Below are 15,252 nucleotides of genomic sequence, written 5' to 3'. Positions count from 1 at the left end.
ACAGGTGTAAAATCCCTTTAAGAATTTTTAAATGGATTATTTATCATTGATTTGCTCATAAAAATTATGAGGTTCGGCATATTCAAAGGGTAGTTTACTTGGACAATAATCTCACTAAATTTATTGTTTTCATTTTTAAACTGCGTGCATTTTGGATATTTTCATGACTTTTATAAACTTTCCAAATGTATATAAGAATAGAGAGAATAATAAATGTACCCTCATATACCCATCATCCCATTTTCAATAATTACCAAACCATACTTGACTTTTGTTTTTTTCCTTTTGCTCTCTCGCCTTCCCTCCCTCCGTCCTTTTCGTCTTTTTTCTTTTTCAAGCATTTTGAGAAAACCCCAGGTCATTTCACTCTTACACAATTCTCTATAAAATATGGATATTTTCTTACATAAACACACATAATTTTCACACCTAACAAAAAGAACATTAATTCCTTAATATCATCAAAGACACAAATTTCTCTGTCTTACACATGTCCTTTTTTCAGTTGGTTTGTTTAAAAACAAGATCCAAGCAAGGTCTATAGTCAATCCTACTTGTTATGTTTCTTTAGTTGCAATTAAGCTGGAAAAACCCCCTTCCCACTTTTTTCATGTCATTGATTGTGGAAGATGAATTTACATTTTTTTACTTTCAATGTTTTAAATTTTATTACAAACAGAACTCTAAAAATTTGCACTTTAAGGAATTTTGCTTCTCTTAGTCTTTGCTAGCTTACAAAAAGAAGGCAGAAGTACAAAACAAAATAGCCAGGCTTCTGGGGTGGGGGAGAGAAATTACTCGTTTTTGATAATTTATTTGGCTCTGTTAATATTAAACAGATTCAGAGGTCTCATTTTCTGAGGAGAAACAAAACATTATTGAGTACAACTAAATAATTCAGTCACATTTTCCAAGCTTATAACACTTCTTGCTTCTTTGGCTGTTTCATTTTTATTTCTGTAAGGACCTCTGAAAATTAAAGGTTAAAATCAAAATCATTGAGACTGAGACTTCCATTTCTCTATCTCTATACATCTTACATTCTTCCTTATGAACAAAATCCTTACTTGAGACTGAAATGTCCAACTTAAAAACTGTGTTTTCCAGCCTCCCTTGAAGATAGAGGTGGTATTAAGACACAGGTCTAGCCAATGAGATGTAGGCAGAGGTAGTTGTGAGGGAATATGAGGAAAGCTTCTTTTTAAAAATGGAGACAAAACAGTTCACAGAGAAAGAAATAGAAGTGGCCCTTAAACATATGAAAAAAATACTCAAATTAATTCTTATTAATATAAATACAAATTAAAACTACCCTGGGACTTCCCTGGCGCTCCAGTGGTTAAGACTCCATGCTTCCACTGCAAGGGGTGCATGTTCGATCCTTGGTCAGGGAACTAAGCTTCCACACGCCACACAGCCCTGAGCTATCATTTCTAACTATCTGATTGGCATAAATCCCAAAATTTGGCAACAAACTCTTGGAGAAGTTGCAGGGAAACCAGCGATTTCATGAATGCAAAATGGTATAACCTCTGAGGAAGATTTTGACAATATTAGCAAAATTACAGGTAAATTTACCATTCAATTGATAAATCCCACTTCTAGAAATTTATGCTTAAAATACACCAGCGCAAATATGAAGTCACATATGCACAAGCTTTGTGTGTATGTTTTAGCCTTTTCCTGAGTTTTTTTAAACATAAATTTATTTATTTTATTTATTTTTGGCTTCATTGGTTCTTCGTTGCTGCACACCGGTTTTCTCTAGTTGCGGCCAGCGGGGGCTACTCTTCGTTGCGGTGCGCGGGTCTCTCATTGCGGTGGCTTCCCTTGTTGCAGAGCATGGGCTCTAGGCGCGCAGGCTTCAGTAGTTGTGGCACACGGGCTTAGTTGCTGCGCGGCATGTGGGATCCTCCCAGACCAGGGCTCGAACCCGTGTCCCCTGCATTGGCAGGTGGATTCCCAACCACTGCGCCACCAGGGAAGCCCTCCTTCCCTGGTTTCTTAAATATGAGTTTCTTTTTTTTTTTTTTTTGCTGTACGCGGGCCTCTCACTGTTGTGGCCTCTCCCCGTTGTGGAGCACAGGCTCCGGACGCACAGGCTCAGCAGCCATGGCTCACGGGCCCAGCCGCTCCGTGGCATGTGGGATCTTCCCGGACCGGGGCACGAACCCGTGTCCCTTGCATCGGCAGGCAGACTCTCAACCACTGCGCCACCAGGAAAGCCCAATATGAGTTTCTTAAATCATGTTTGATTGTTGAAGCAAAAATTATAACATTATATAATGTGCTCATTGTATATAGAGGAAATGCATGAGATTATTGTGCTTAAAAAGTGGAGGGGATAAAGGGACCTAAGTAAAGTTAGGCTTCTACATTTCCCTTGAAGTGGTAAAACATTCATACCAGTAGGCTATGGTAAATTACATATGTGTATTCTAATAAGTAGAGCAAATACTAGGAAAACTATACAATGCAATGTACTAAAAAACACTTCAAATAAATAAAAATGGAATCCTAAGTGTCCAAAAATCCAAGGAAGGTAAGAAAAGAGAAGCATAGGAATGATAAACAGAGGAAACAAACAGAAAACAAATAACAAAATGACTTACTTAAGCCCTAACTTATCAATACTTACTTTAAATGTAAGTGGTCTAAATACATCATTAAAAGACGGAGATTGGCAGTGTTGATTAAAAAATATTTGACCCAATGATAGCTGCTTACAAGAAACTTCAAATTCAATGGCATAGGTAGGTTGAAAATGAAAGAAAAAGTAAAATAGCCAAAATTGATATCTATTTGATTTCTTTGTAAGCTTTTACTAACATTTTTTATACTGAGCAACATTTCTTACCAAATTTCTATGGAGAGTGTAATTTCAAAATTATTTTTATTTTCTGCCAAAGCTCTTGATCCACTTTAAAAAGCTTTTATTTATTTATTTATTTCAGCTTTATTGAGATATAATTGACATATAACATTGTGTAAGCTTGAGGTGTATAATGTGGTGATTCGACATACACATATATCACAAAATGATTACCACAATAAGGTTAGTTAACACATATTGTTAACTATAGTCACCATGCTGTACATTAGATCCCCAGATTTATTCATCTTATAAATGGTAGTTTGTACCCTTTGACCACCTTCACCCATTTCCCTTACCAGTTCCCCACTGGCTCCTGGAAACCATCAATCTATTCTCTGTTTCTGTGAGTTCATTTTTTTTTTTAGATTCCACGTATAAGTGAGATCATACAGTATTTGTATTTCTCTGACTTAATTTCATTTAGCATAACACACTCAAAATTCATCCATGTTATTGCAAATTGCAGGATTTCTTTCTTTTTTAATGACTGAAAATATGCATATTTATATATCACAAATATAAATATATATATATATTTATATTTATCACAATTTCTTTATCCATTTATCCATGGATGGACGTTTAAGTTGTTTCCATGTCTTGACTATTGCAGATAATGCTGCAGTAAACATAGAGGTGCAGATATCTTCGAGATAGTGATTTTACTTCTTTTGGATATATACCTAGAAGCAGAATTACTGGATCATATGGTAGTTTTATTTTTAATTTTTTTGAGGACCCTCCATACTGTTATCTAGAATGGTTGTAGCAATTTACATTCCCGCCAACTTTTCTCCACATCCTGGCCAACACTTGTTATCTCTTATCTTTTTGATAATAACCATTCTAACAGATGTGAGGTGATATCTCATTGTAGTTTTGATTTACATTTCCCTAGTGATTAGTGATGTTGAGCACATTTTCATGTACCTGTTAGCCATCTGTGTATCTTATTTGGAAAAATACCTATTCAGGTCCTTTGCCCATTTAAAATTAGATTATTTGTTTCTTGCCATGAGATGTAGGAGTTCCTTATATATTTTGGATATTAACCCCTTTTTAGATAGATGGTTGGCACATATTTTCTCCCATTCCATAGATTGCCTTTTCACTTTGTTGATCATTTCTTTTGCTGCACAGAAGTGTTTTAGTTTGATGTAGTCCCACTTGTTTATTTAAGCTTTTCTTGATTGTGCTTTTGGTGTCAGAGCTAAAAAAATCATTGCCAAGATCAATATCAAGGAGCTTTCCCTGTTTTCTTCTAGGGCTTTAATGACTTCAGGCCTTACATTTAAGTTTCAATCCATTTTGAGGAAGTTTGTCCAACTGTTGTAAGATAGGGGTCCAGTTTCATTCTTTTGAATGTAAATATCCAGTTTTCCCAACACCATTTAATGAAGAGACTATCTCTTCCCTAGTGAGTATTCTTCACTACCTGGTCAAATATAGGTTGGCTATAAATGCATTGGTTTATTTCTGGGCTCTCAATTATGTTCCATTGCTCTGTGTGTCTGTTTTTTGTTTGTTTATGCTAGGTACTAAAAAATCTTTATTTAGTATTCAGAGCAAATCCATAGGTGATTTTGCTTTCCTCGTACTACAGATTAGGAAACTATGTGTCTGTTTTTATGCTGGTACCATACTGTTTTGATTACTATAGCTTTGTAATATACTTTGAAATAAGGAAGTGTAATGCCTCCAGCTTTGTTCTTCTCTCTGAAGATTGCTTTGGCTATTCTTTTGTGGTTCCATACAAATTTTAGGGTTTTTTTTTTTCTATTTCTGTAAAAAAAAAAAAAAAGCCATTGGAATTTTGATAGGGATTGCATCGAATCTATAGATGGCTTTGGGCAGAATAGACATTTAACAGTATTAATTCTTCTGATCCATGAACATGGAGTATCTTTCCATTTATTTGTGTCTTCTTCAATTCCTTTAATCAATGCCTTAGCGTTTTCAGTGTACAGATCTTTCAAGTTGGTTAAATTTATTCCTAAGTAGTTTATTATTTTTGATGCTATTGTAAATGGGATTGTTTTCTTTCTTTATTTTTTTCAGGTAGTTCATTGTTAGTATGTAGTCTAGTTAAAGGTTTGTCAATTTTGTTAATCTTTTCAAAGAATCAGCTGTTAGTTTTGTTCATCTTTTCCATTGCTTTCCTATTCTCTATTTCATTTATTTCTGCTCTAATGTTTATTATTTCCTTCTGCTAAATTTAGGCTTAGTTTGTTCTCTTCTTTTTCTAGTTCCATGAGGTGTACTGTTCAGTTGTTCATTTGAGATCTTTCTTTTGTTCTTAAGGTAGGCATTAACAGCTATAAACTTTCCTCTTAGAACTGCTTTTGTTGCATCCGATAAGTTTTGATACATTGTGTTTCTATTTTGTCTCATGATTTTTTTAAATTTCTCATTTGATTTCTTCTTTAATCCATTGGTTGTTCAGGAATGTGTTGTTTAATTTCCATGTATTTGTGAATTTTTCAGATTTCCTTGTGTTATTGATTTCTAGTTTCATACCATTATGGTTGGAAAAGAAACTTGATATAATTTCTATCTTGAATTTGTTGATACTTGTTTTGTGGCTTATGTTATGTTAATATGATCTTATCCTAGAAAATGTTCCATGTGCACTTGGGAAGAATGTGTATTCTGCTGTTGTATGGGAAGTTCTGTATCTGTATATATTTCCTCTACAGTGTTGTTCAAACCTGCTGTTTCTTTATTGATTCTCTGTCAGGATTATCCACTGCTGAGAGTTAGGTATTAAAGTCCCCAACTATAACTGTATTGCTGTTTATTTCTATTTTAGTTCAGTTAGCATTTGCTTTATACATTTAGGTGCTCTGATGTTGGGTGCATAAATATTTAATATTGCTGTATCTCCTTGATGAATTGACCCTTTTATCTTTATATAATAACCATCTTTGTCTCTTTTGACCATTTTTAGCTTACAGCCTATTTTATCTAAAGTCTGTCCCTGCTTTTTTTTGGTTACCATTTGTTTAGAATATCTTTTTCTATCTCTTCACTCTTAGCCTATGTGTGTCCTTAAAGCTAAAGTGAAACTCTTGTGGCTCACGGGATCTCAGTTCCCCTACCAGGGATTGAACCTGGGCCACAGCAGTGAAAGCCTGGAATTCTAACCACTAGGCCACAAGGGAACTCCCATTCCATGTCTTTTGATTGGAGAATTTAATCCACTTATGTTGAAAGTAATTACTGATAGGTAAGAACTTACTATTTCCATTTTGTTAATTGTTTTCCAACTCTTTTGTAGATCCTTTGTTCCTTGAGCCCTCTCTTGCTGTCTTACATTGTGATTTGATAAATATTTATGGCAGTAGGCTTTGACTCCTTTATCATAATCTTCTGTGTATCTACTACAGGTCTTTCCTTTCTGGTTACCATGAGGCTTATACAAAATATCATATAGTTATACCATCCTATTTTAAGTGATAACAATTATCTATAGGATGTATATTATGTGCCTGTGTTTATGCTACTCACTGGGAAATACAAAGTAGAATAAAAGAAAGCCCTTACCCATGAGAACCTGATAGTCTTCTGGGTTAAACAAATGTTACCTAAGCTGGGGAGTGCAGGGTAGGCAGGGCTTCTTGGAAGATAAGTAGGAATCAGCCATGTGACAAAGAAGGAGAAGTTTGTTGGCCAGAGGGAATGCATGTACAAAGGAGATGAGAAACAACACGTTTGGTATTTCTGGAATAAAGCGTTAAATTTGAAGTTGAATGTGTTTTTAGACTAGAAAAATGGACAGGGACCAGATCTGGGAGGGTTTTGTTTGTCTTGATAAGGAACTTAGACTTTATCCTGCAGCCAGTAGGAAGCCATTGATAAGTGGTAGCATAAACATCAGATTTGCATTTTAATGGTGACTTCTAGCAACAACTGTATGGAATAAGGGTTGCTTCCCAGGAGGTAGAGAAAAGAGTTAGAAGCTGTATTATTCTAGGTGGCAGATGATAAAGACTTTGAAACAGAACAGTAGTGTTAAGGACAGAGGAACTGGACAAATTCAAGAAGTATTCAGGAGGTAAATTTGTCAGAACCTGGTGATAATAGGTTGTTTGGAGATGAAGAAGAGGAAATATTATAATATAATATAGAATGAGTTTCTAGTGTCTGATTAAATGACAGATTAACTGGCATAGGGAATGCAAGAGGGGGAGCAAGTGTGGTGGCAAAGGAGGATGAATTAGGTTTTGATATTGCTGAATTTGACAATACAGATGGAGTTTGGTACGCAGATCTAATGCTTTGTAGAAGGATTTGGTCTGGAGATACACTTATATGCTCAGGACTCAGTGTCATGGCTTATATGCGTAGGGTGGGAGATGCTATCTCAGATTTATTCGTTTGAGGATTTTCTGCCATTAACACTCTCAGGAACTTGCTGCAACTGATAGAAATCTAATTTAAACAACTTTAGGCACTAGAGTGTTGGCTCACAGCTAGCGGAAAAGGGGGATCCAACTTATGGCCTCCTCAGAGAGAGAGCTCAGCAATATTTAGAACCCGGAAATTAGATACACAAGACTTAACTAATTTAGCAGACCACAGAAAGCTGAATTCTGTCAATGTTCACCCACCAGAGATCATCAGGAACACACCTGGAGTTAAAGTTATGTTTGTTTAGTTTTCTGCAGCAAGGGAGAACACACCCCAGAGGAATCTTGGAGGCATCTCAGGAAGGGAGGATTGGGAAGGAATTCTTATAGGGTAGGTTTTTTGCTGCATGATTCTGAAGAGGGATTAGGGAAGAGAGGTGCCATCTTTGGATGGGATATGGTTGAGAAATGGGGGCCTTTCAGCAATTGGATATCTCAGAAATCTTTTTGCAGGAAACTGAAAGAAAAAAGCCAGACCAGGGATGTCATTGGTAACAATGCAGCAATCACTTAGAAGAAAAGATTGTTAGTCATTTTTGCAGCTGTGGTATCGCACTGTATAGAAATGCTGTTTATGTGACCTTCTTCATGTCCCTTGGAAACATAGTTTATGTTCTGGAGGAATATCACTGTCTGATTGCCAGCAGGGCTGTTTTTCATTTTCTCAAATCTAACTGCCTATAACAGGGTAATTCCAAGGAGCAAGCCAATTTTCACAGCAGTATCCTGGAAAGGCTCAAAATATACACAACAGGTATGGGTATGAGTGAGACTGAAAATATGAGAAAGTCTATATGAACATGAAAGTCTACATAAGAAAGCAGTTAAGGCCTTGTTATGAACTGAACATTTGTGTCCCCCCAAAATTCATATGTTAAAATCCAAGCCCCCAATATGATACTATGAGGAGGTGGGGGCTTGGGGAAGTGATTCGGTCATGAGGGTGGAGGCTTCATGTTTGGGGTTAGTGCCCAAAGGGAGCTCCCTTGTCTCTTCCAACATGTGAGGACACAGTGTGAGAAGACATAATCTATGAACCAGAAAGTAGGCTCTCACCAGACACCAAATCTGCTGGCATCTTTTTTTTTTTTTTTTAAGGAGAACCACTTTATTTTGAGTAGTAAACAAAACTTCATTTATAACATAATAAACAAACCTTCCATCAGTTTTTTAACAGTCCAAAGAACAAAACCTCTGACTTAGTTAGAATTTACATTTAACCTTAAATATTCTAAAATGCATCCATGTCAACTTTGGTATTTTAATTTTGCCTGATGCTGTGAAATAGGGCAAACCTTGATCATGGTCAAATTCCTAATTTTTGCTGTTCAGCCACTTTTCTTGATCTTGCTTTCTGATTCCATACATTCCAGAGTGTTCAATGGATTTGTAATAAACTTCCAAGATGAAGGGGAATTTCTTCCTCATTGTTTGCCTGAAATCTTGGCTTGTGTTTATCTTTTTAAACAAAATATATGCTCCAAAAATGTCCACAAGTTCAGCTGCTAAACCTCCTTTAAAGATCTTCTTTGCCAGTGGATCCATAGTGCCTCCATCCTGAGGTGTGTACTTGCAAGGGTCTGCTGGCATCTTGATCTTAGACTTCCCTGCCTCCAGAAATGTGAGAAATAGGGACTTTCCTGGTGGCGCAGTGGTTAAGAATACGTCTGCCAATGCAAGGGACATGGGATCAAGCCCTGGTCTGGGATAGATCCCACATGCTGTGGAGCAACTAAGCCCGTGCGCCACAACTACTGAGCCTGAGCTCTAGAGCCCACGAGCCACAACTACTGAGCCCACGTGCCACAACTACTGAAGCCCACACACCTAGAGCCCGTGCTCCTCAACAAAGACAAGCCACTCCAATGAGAAGCCGGCACTCCGCAACAAGGAGTAGCCCCCACTTGCCACAACTAGAGAAAGCCTGTGTGCATCAACGAGGACACAATGCAGCCAAAAATAAATTAATTAATTAATTAAAAAAAAACAAATGTGAGAAATAAATGTTTGTTATTTAAAGTTCAGTTTAGGGTATCTTTGTTATAGCAGCCTGAGTGGAACAAGGCAAACCTCTAGGATTGAAAGTTTACTCTTTAGAGAGGTTGACTCAGAGACTGGATTTGGAAATATGAGAAACAGCAAAGGGAAGGGGGGTCCAACTGAACTGAGAGTGGGAGCTGAGGGAAAGTTTGCAGAGTTAATGGTTAGACTCTAGCCTCTTCCCCTCACACAGCTCTCAGAAGACTGATTTTCAGGCTTAGAAATGGGATGGTTCTTCTCTTGGGAAACCAGTTAATCCAAGGAAAAAAACTTACAGATATTGGCAGTAGGGAAGGTGGGCACCCAGGGAAACACCTGTGTCCCAGCCTAATCACAAGCCCACGCTTCGCTTCCAACTATCTGTTTCATGCCTTACGCTTAAATATGGACAGTACCCAAGGACCATGAGAGATTTGGGAAAAGCATTTAACATGAAAGAGAAAATAAAACAAACATTAAAAAAATTTACAAGAAAAGAGATAATCCAAGGAGCAAAAGATGATATTGAATCTATGAAATGAGAAAAAAATGCTCTAAAAATAAATATTCAGCAGTCAAGGAAGAGTTTTTGGAAATTAAAAAGGTATTAGTTAAACTAAAAATTAAATTTTTTATTGAAGTATAGTTGATTTACAATATTATTTTTAGGAGTACAACATAGTGATTCAATATTTTTTTTTTTTTTTTTTTTTTTTTTTTTTACGCGGGCCTCTCACTGTTGTGGCCTCTCCCGTTGTGGAGCACAGGCTCTGGACGCGCAGCCTCAGCGGCCATGGCTCACTGGCCCAGCCGCTCCGCGGCATGTGGGATCTTCCCGGACTGGGGCACGAACCTGTGTCCCCTGCATCGGCAGGCGGACTCTCAACCACTGCGCCACCAGGGAAGCCCAGTGATTCAATATTTTTATAAGACTTGTTTTTTTCTTTTTTTGACTGCGCCGTGCGGCATGTAGGATCTTAGTTCCCCAACCAGGGATCGAACCTGTGCCCCCTGCATTGGAGTCTTAACCACTGGACTGCCAGGGAAGTCCCCAATATTTTTATAGATTATGCTCCATTTAAAGTTATTATAAAATAATGACTATATTTCCCTGTGCTGTACAAAAAAATAGAAGCTTTGGGAGATAAAGTTGAAGACATCGTCAGAGTAGAAAAAAAGAACTGAATAAGAAGAGAAAACATAGAATCATTTGAGCAGGTCCAATATTCAAATAAAGGAGGTCCAAAAAGAACAGAAAAGAGAGGAAATAATCAAGGGAAAAAAAAATAAAGATTTCTCAGAAGAGAAGTTCATGAGTCTCCAGATTGAAAGGGTTGATTGAGTGCCTAGTGAAATGAATGAAACGAACAAACAAAAAGCATTGTGAAGTTTTAGAATATTATAGTTAAAGAGAAGATTCTAAAACTCTAGGGTTGGGGAGGGGTAACAGATCACATTCAAAGGAGAGGAAAACTGGAAGTTTTGAAAGCAACGCCTTCAGAATTCCGAGGAAAACTGAAATTCAATCTAGAATTCTATAGCTACTGTACTACCAATCAAATGTCAGAGTAGAAGACAAGAAAGACTTCAGAATCCTTATGCCAATGTGCTCTTCTTCAGAAAGCTCTGGAGAATGTACTCCACTAAAATAAGGGAGTGAATCAAGGAAGGAATTTAAGGGCCTCAGTAAATAGGGAACACAATATAAGAGAAAGGTGTGAATTCCCAGGATGATGGGAAAAATAATTCCCAGAACACAGTATTGTAGTAGGCCTAGAATAAAAATAACCCAGATTAAAGCAGGAAAGTGGAGGATCCCAGACATGTCTACATTTAAAAATTAAGTAAGTAGGGACTTCCCTGGTGGCTCAGTGGTTAAGCATCCGCCTGCCAATGCAGGGGACACGGGTTCAATCCCTGATCCGGGAAGATCCCACATGCCACGGAGTAACTAAGCCCGCAAGCCACAACTACTGAGCCCACGTGCCACAACTCCTGAAGCCCGCATGCCTAGAGCCCATGTTCCTCAACAAGAGAAGCCACCGCAATGAGAAGCCCACGCACCGCAGCAAAGAGTAGCCCCCGCTCGCCGCAACTAGAGAAAGCCTGTGCAAAGCAACGAAGACCCAGCACAGCCAAAAATCCATTTAAAATAAATAAATTAATTAATTAAAAAAATTAAGTAAGTAAATAGTTAATCCAGTAGAGTACCTGCTATTGTTTTTAAAGCAGTTACGGTATAGAACTTGAAAGGAATTAGAAAATTAAGCCAAAGAAAGTGCTTATTAACTCCAGGGAAAATTAAAAGTGCATTGAGAAACGAAATGGCTCAGATGAGAGTAATAGTTATTTACAAAGTTGTTATATAAATACTAAATACTTGTTTAACCAAAAAAACCCAAAACAACAAAAACTGTGTAGGGAGGGAGTGTGTGTGTGTGTGTTTGTGTGTGTGTGTGTGTGTGTGTGGTGGAGGGAAGTTGTTCCCTGGAAATAGATGGAGGTACAAGATATCTAAACACTTTTGATCAAGAGTAGAATGTCAATAAAAGATAACTGAATTTGAAAAATGAAGTTTCCCTATAATCATACTGTTTAGAAATACATAGGAAAAAAAAAGAAGCTATAAAAAAGTAACTAGGAAAGCATCAGGACCAAAAGAGTTGGATTGCCTTGGGGGCCAGAAACTGGGTGTGGGGAGGGCTAAAGCAAGAAAACTGCTGTTGTGTATTAGAAGCCTAATAAAACGATGTAACTTAAAAAAAAGTACATATATTACTTTCATCTAAGTAAAACATTATTTTAAAAATCATGATAACTGAGAAAGGAAGATGGATCGGTGGAAATGACTAGAACAATTAAACAATTGCTCAATTTCTCTCCCTCCTGTTTCTCTCTGTGCATCTGACTTATTTCCCTCCCTGTGGATCAGAGTTATGGGTGTAGAGTGAGGGGCAGGGGAATGGAGCGATTAGGGAGGGGTGTGGCTACTAGCAGACACACGTTAGCTAGAGACGGTTCCTAGCAGTTCTCATTATTCTCTTAGCTTGGCTGATTTAGAGCGAAGGATTCTTCCTCCCACCTCCAGTTAGTATAAGGATGACTTACACTTTTCTCTCCATGGCTCTCTTCTGTGTCTCTGAAGGCTAGTTTAGTGCCTTTAGGACCCTTCCTCCCAGTGCAGATATACTTGGTGATTATGGAAATACTTGTAAAAGATTTCATTTGCTTGTATTTGCAAATGCATTTCATTTTTTCAGAACAACTTGGAACCTCGTAATGCTTTCCAATGGTAGTTGCTATTACTACTTTGGTGAGGAGATAAAAGAAAACAAGTAGTTAATGACGAGTTTTCTTATACATATTAACAAAAGCATCTACTTATGTGGTACTACATCATTTCAGTGTAGTGGTGCTCCCTTCTTTTTTTTGTTTGTTTGTTTTTTTGCGGTACGTGGGCCTCTCACTGTTGTGGCCTCTCCCGTTGCGGAGCACAGGCTCCAGACGCGCAGGCTCAGCGGCCGTGGCTCACGGGCCCAGCCACTACGCGGCATGTGGGATCTTCCCGGACCGGGGCACGAACCCGTGTCCCCTGCATCGGCAGCCGGACTCTCAACCACTGCACCACCAGAGAAGCCCCGGTGCTCCCTTCTTGACAGCAGTTGTACTTTGCTACTCACCGACATCTTGTTATAAATGCAGAATCTCAGGCCCCAGAATCTGAGAATCATTGTGTCAGAATCTAATTTAGTTAGTTTGGAGCCTGGGCTTTAAAATATATATATATATCTCCCCAGGTGACTAGATTGTTAACTAACAATTTGAGCAAATCATAATTCTATTCCCCTTCATTTAATATTTCTGAGTTAGCAAAAAGGGTTAGTATTTCCAAAAATGTGTATGCATATAAGTCACCTGGAGGTCTTATTCTTTTAAAACTATTTGAAATACAGATTCACAGGAAAGTTGCAAACATAGTATAGAGAGGTCCTGTGTACCCTTTACTCAGTGCTCCCAGTGGTTACATTTTTGGTTAAATTTAGTACAATATCCAAATCAGGAAATTGATACAATGTGTTTGTATAGCCCTATGACATTTTAGCACCTATGGACATTCCTACCACCATAACTGCAATCAAAATACAGAACTATTCCATAACCATAAAGATCCCCCATATGCTACCTTCCTAAAATCATGTACCCCTTTCCCCCCCACTTAACATTTAGCCTCTGAAAAGCACTAGTCTGTGTTGCATCTCTATATTTTTGTCATTTTGAGAATTAAAAATTTATTTATTTACTTGGTTGTGCTTGGTCTTAGTTGCAGCTCTAGGGCTCCTTAATTGCGGCATGCAGGCTCCTTAGTTGTGGCATGCAGGCTCCTTAGTTGTGGCATGTGAGCTCTTACTTGCAGCATGCATGTGTGATCTAGTTCCCTAACCAGGGATTGAACGTGGGCCCCCTACATTGGGAGCACAGAGTCTTAACCACTGTGCCACCACGGAAGTCCCTTGAGAATTTTATATACATGGAATCATACAATATGTGGTCTTTTTAGATTGTTTTCCTCATTCTGCATAATGCCCTTAAGATCTATCCAAGTTGTTGCATGCAAAAGAGTTTTTGTTTTTTTTTTTACTTCTTATTTTGAAATAATTATAAATTCACAGGATATTGCAAAAGAAGTACAGAGAAACCCTGTGTACCTGTTTTCCCCATGGTACCATCTTAGATAATTATAGTATAGTATCAAAAGGTGCTATCCACAGACCTTATTCAGATTTTACCAGTTTTATTTACACTTCTTTGTGCATGCTTGTGCCTGTGTGTAGTTGTATGCAATATTTTTCCCTCTTGAAATTTTATTTTATTTCTTAAGGTTATAGTCCATTTGAATTTATTGGCTATATTCCCTGTGTTGTACAATATATCCTTGTAGCTTGTACATAATAGTTTGTATCTCTTAATCCCCTGCCCCAGTAATGCCTCTTCCCCCTTCCCTCTTTCCACTGATAACCACTAGTTTGTTTTGAGTCTATTTGTTTTGTTATATTCATTCATTTTATTTTTTTTAGATTCCACATATAACTGATATCATACGGTATTTGTCTTTCTCTGTCTGACTTATTTCATTAAGCATAATACCCTCCAGGTCCATCCATGTTGTTGCAAATGCCAAAATTTCATTCTTTTTTATGGCTGAGTAATATTCCATTATATACATATACATGTATATGTATATATATCACATTTTCATTATCCATTCATCTGTTGGTAGACACTTAGGTCCATATCTTGGCAAATGTAAACAATGCTGCCGTGACATTGGGGTGTGCGTATCTTTTCAAATTAGTGGTTTTGTTTTCTTCGGATATATACCCAGGAGTAGAATTGCTGGATCATGTGGTAGTTCTATTTTAGTTTTTGAGGAACCTCCATACTGTTTTCCACAGTAACCGCACCAATTTACATTCCCACCAACAGTGTACAAGAGTTCCCTTTTTTCCACACCTTCTCCAGCATATATTGTTTGTAAACTTTTTGATGATAGCCATTCTGACTGGTGTGAGGTGATACCTCCTTGTGGTTTTGATTTGCATTTCTCTAATAATTAGTGATGTTGAGTATCTTTTCATGTGCCTGTTGGTCATCTGTGTGTCATCTTTGGAGAAATGTCTATTTAGGTCTTCTGCCCATTTTTTGATTGGGTGGTTGTTTTTTTGTTATTGAGCTGTATGAATTTTTTGTATATTTTGGATATTAACCCCTTGTCAGTCACATCATTTGCAAATATTGTCTCCCATTCCGTAGGTTGTTTTTTGTTTTGTTGATGGTTTCCTTTGCTGTGAGAAAGCTTTTAAGTTTGATTAGGTTTCATTTGTTTATTTTTACTTCTTTTGCCTTGGGAGACTGATCTAAGAAGATATTGCTAAGATTTATGTCAAAGAA

At 37.5% G+C, this 15,252-nt stretch overlaps 1 protein-coding gene and 1 pseudogene across 1 annotated transcript in view; one reads left to right on the top strand and one right to left on the bottom strand.

The window, feature by feature from the left end:
* KCNMB3 (potassium calcium-activated channel subfamily M regulatory beta subunit 3) overlaps window positions 1-15,252 on the top strand; it is a 75,427-nt gene that overhangs the window by 4,900 nt on the left and 55,275 nt on the right.
* Window positions 8,531-8,829, bottom strand: LOC137224442 (protein CEBPZOS pseudogene; annotated as a pseudogene).

The sequence above is a fragment of the Pseudorca crassidens genome, chromosome 5 (assembly GCF_039906515.1).
Source record: "Pseudorca crassidens isolate mPseCra1 chromosome 5, mPseCra1.hap1, whole genome shotgun sequence".
Taxonomy (NCBI): domain Eukaryota; kingdom Metazoa; phylum Chordata; class Mammalia; order Artiodactyla; family Delphinidae; genus Pseudorca; species Pseudorca crassidens.
This window is presented reverse-complemented; position numbering and strand designations above follow the sequence as displayed.